Raw genomic sequence first — 3,786 nt, forward strand, 5'->3', positions numbered from 1 at the left:
GAACCAGGTAAGCTCTACTTATTCTACTTGATCTCCTTGTTGCTCTAACTGGAACTTAGCAGTCCATCTAACATGATTGCTGGATTGTATAACAATACATTTGACTGGGCACTGGTGCTCACACTGGTAATCTTGGCTACTCAGGAGGCTGAGATCTGAGGATTGTGGTTTGCAGTCAGCCCAAGCAGGAAAGTCTGTGAGACTCTTTTTTTTGTGTGTGTGAAAATACTGTAGAGAGGGGTTACAATTACATGGGCAAGATAATGAGTACATTTCTTATCAAGCATTGTAGCCTCCTTTGTTTCCCCTTCTCATCCCTTCCTATCCTCCCCCGACCCTCTCACCCAACCCTCCCCCACGACCAAAAGTTCGTTTTCAACATAACGACTTGTCCATTGTGAGACTCTTATTTTTTCTTTTCTTTTCTTTTTTTTTTTGCCAGTTGTGGGGCCTGAACTCTGGGCTTGGGCACTGTCCCTCAGCTCTTCAGCTCAAGGCTAGTGCTCTACCACTTGAGCCACAGTGCCACTTCCAGCTTTTCCTGCTATGTGGTGCTGAGGAATCGAACCCAGGGCCTCATGCATGCAAGGCAAGCACTTTACCACTGAGCCACCTTCTCAGCCCCATTGTGAGACTCTTATTGCTAATAAATCACCACAAAAGCTGGAAGTGGATCTGTGTCTTAGATGTTAGAGTGCAAGCATTAAGCATAAAAGCTCAGGGACAGCTCAGGCCCTGAGTTCAAACTCCAAAACTAGTTGTCCCCCCCCCAAGAAAAAAAAGAGTATTTAGTCTGGTAGACTGGTTTCCAAAGTGGAATGTTAAGTAGAGCCCAGAAGTTAATATTTCTGTTCTTCCAGATTCTCACTAGCAATTACTGTTGTCCATGTTCTGGATTTTGGCCATTCTGATAAGTGTGCTGTGCTGTGCTGTATGTGTGTGTGTATACGCTCGTGCCAATCTTGGGGTTTGAACTGAGGCATAGGGCTAGCCCGGAGTTTTGGTTAATTGGAAATGAGTCTCACAGGCTTTTAGGCCTAGGCTGGCTTTGAACCATGATCCTTTAATGTTTTCTTTCTGGGTACCTAAGACTATAGGTATGAGCCATCTGCACCTGGCTCTTTTTAATCTGCGATTCTTTTATCCACAATTTTTTTGGGGGGAGCCCGGTCGTGGGGTTTGTACTCTGAGCCTGTGCGCTGCCCCTCAGCTCTTTAGCTCAAGGCTACTGCTCTACCACTTGAGCCACAGCGCCACTTCTGGCTTTTTGCTTATGTGGTGCTGAAGAATCGAACCCAGGGCCTCAGGCATGCAAGGCAAGCGCTTTACCACTGAGCCACTTTCCTAGCCCCTGCAATTCTTTTATGAAATATGATGTGGAACATTTTATCATATGCTTGTTTGCCTTATCCTCTTTGATGTGTTTTAAAGCCTTTAGCCAACTTTTAGAATTGGTTTGCTTTCTTTTTATTGTTGAAGTTTAAGAGTTCTTTTTTTTTTTTTTTTTAGTTTAAGAGTTCTTTACCTATTTTGGGTGCTTTGAGAGACTTACTGTTCTGTAATTGCACTCAATTTTAAAATTATCATGTATTATTGGAACGAGTGATAAATATATTTGTATTGTTGAAAAAGAACAGAGGTGAAGCCACTTAGCATAGAACATGGAATGTATATGTTTAATAATATTATTTGGATTTTTTTTAGTGGGGGGTCCGGTCATGGGGCCTGAACTCTGGGCTTGGGCACTGTCCCTCAGCTCTTCAGCTCAAGGCTAGCACTCTACCACTTGAGCCACAGCGCCACTTTCGGCATTTTTTCTTTTTGCTTATGTGGTGCTGAGGAATCAAACCTAGGGCCTCAGGCATGCAAGGCAAGCGCTCTACCACTGCGCCACCTTCCCAGCCCCTCACACAGGTTTCTTAAGTAGTATGCTAACTAAAGGAGATAACAGAGAACTACCTTATAACTAAAAGAATAATATAGGTATTTTGGAATGATCTGGTTTTTAACAAAAAAATTTTTGGGGTGGGGGTCGGTTGTGGCACTTGAGTTCAGGGCATGTTCATTGTCCTTGGGCTTTTGTGCTCAAGATTAGCACTCTACCACTTTGAGCCACAGCTCCACTTCTGGTTTTCTGGTGGTTAGTTTCCTACTGAGGCTGTCTTTGAACCATGATCCTGAGATCTCACCCTTGAGTAGCTAGGATTACAGGTGTGACCCACTAGCACTCAGCTTGATCTGATTTTTTAATTATTATTACAATTTTTAGTAAATCTAAAAGGTCATGTGAATGGGTTTTGCATTATTTTTCCATCTGGTCTCACTCCTCTTTGTCCCCTCATGCACACAGTTTCTACTTCTTTTACAGCCTCCTGCTGTTTTTTGTGTTTATATCTGTATCTTCCATGTCTTTCTTCCAGTTTCTTTGAGTCTATAAGTGTCTTCCCTGATAAAATTGAAAGTTCTCTATAAATTCTTTGTAGGAGTTCAGGCTTGATATAAACATTTCTCTTTAGTATTTCTATTAGGTCTCTCCATGTTGGGTATATACTCTGTATTCTGTAGATACTAAATGATTGAATAAACAGATTTCAAGCTTTCACATTATACCCACCCTTCTTCCTTCCTTCATTCCTTGTCTTTTTTTTGCAAGTCCTGGGGCTTGAACTCAGGGCCTGGGCACTGTCCCTGAGCTTCTTTTGTTCAAGGATGGCACTCTACCACTTGAGCCAGAGCACCATTTTTGGCTTTTTCCGTTTTTGTGGGACTGAGGTAGCAAACCCAGGGCTTCATGTATGCTAGGCAAGTACTCTGCCACTAAGTCACATTCCCAGCCCTGAACTAATTTTTCATTTAAAAATGTACATTTACCATTTGTTCTTGCTACACATTTTTATAATGCTATTAAAACTTACATAAGAAATTACAAAATATTATTTAGAGCTTGTAAAAAGCTCTACTGTTACTAGCTTTATGTATTTTTCCATTATTTTTGTAAATGTTGGAGCAGGTTAATTCTTTTTTCTTTCCTTAAGCCTCTTTCTTTTGAAGCAATTATCCTTTTTCTAGCCAAAGTATTAGGAAACAGACAATCTTCCTTTTAAATCTAAATGACTAAACTCAAACCAATTAAGATTTCAGAGACACAAGAATCAAGGAGGTTTTAATCTCAACTTATATTTGCATTTATGACCATTGCCTCTCCAGAGGGAGAGCTGGGGAAAGTCCACCCCTACACCTTGCTTTCAGGTTGAAGACAATCGACACGGAATAGTTTAACATAAAAGGCTTTTTTTGTGTTAAACACCTTTTTGGAAAGGAGCATACAATCATTAATCAAAATCCTGCCAATTTGCATTGTTCATTGGGGAATAGGCTTTCAAAAGCCAAGGAACAAAAGAGGATTTGGTTTTCCAATCTCCCCAAAGCAGCAGCAGATTGTGAAGCAGCTAACAAGAGAAATCAGAGTACTGTACACATTATCTAGGTGTGTGTATACGAGAGAGATCGAGATCTGTTACACACTATTTATAACAGGAGCACCAACAGATGCACTGAATCCACCTGCATGCTCCCAACCCCTTTGATCTCCCCACCCCAAACTGGGATACAAAGAGGATGGGAGGAGGGGACTAGAGCGAGAGAAATGCAGCCACCTATGCAGCAGCCCCCCAGAGAAGTCCCTGGAGGTCCTGCGCCCCCCCCAGCACTGGGGTGGGGTTTGGGGCGCCCCCAGGCTCGCCTGCTGGGGTAAAGGTGCAGGAGCTGGGTTCTGGCTTCGGTGAT

At 42.4% G+C, this 3,786-nt stretch overlaps 1 protein-coding gene across 9 annotated transcripts in view; it reads right to left on the minus strand.

Annotated features, from left to right (window-relative positions):
- Positions 1-3,786, minus strand: part of LOC138822088 (PC4 and SFRS1-interacting protein-like) — a 242,520-nt gene that overhangs the window by 110,430 nt on the left and 128,304 nt on the right. The window lies entirely within an intron of this gene.

Source organism: Dipodomys merriami, unplaced genomic scaffold, assembly GCF_024711535.1.
Source record: "Dipodomys merriami isolate MVZ:Mamm:240054 unplaced genomic scaffold, mDipMer1.0.p SCAF_980, whole genome shotgun sequence".
NCBI classification, from domain to species: Eukaryota; Metazoa; Chordata; class Mammalia; order Rodentia; family Heteromyidae; genus Dipodomys; species Dipodomys merriami.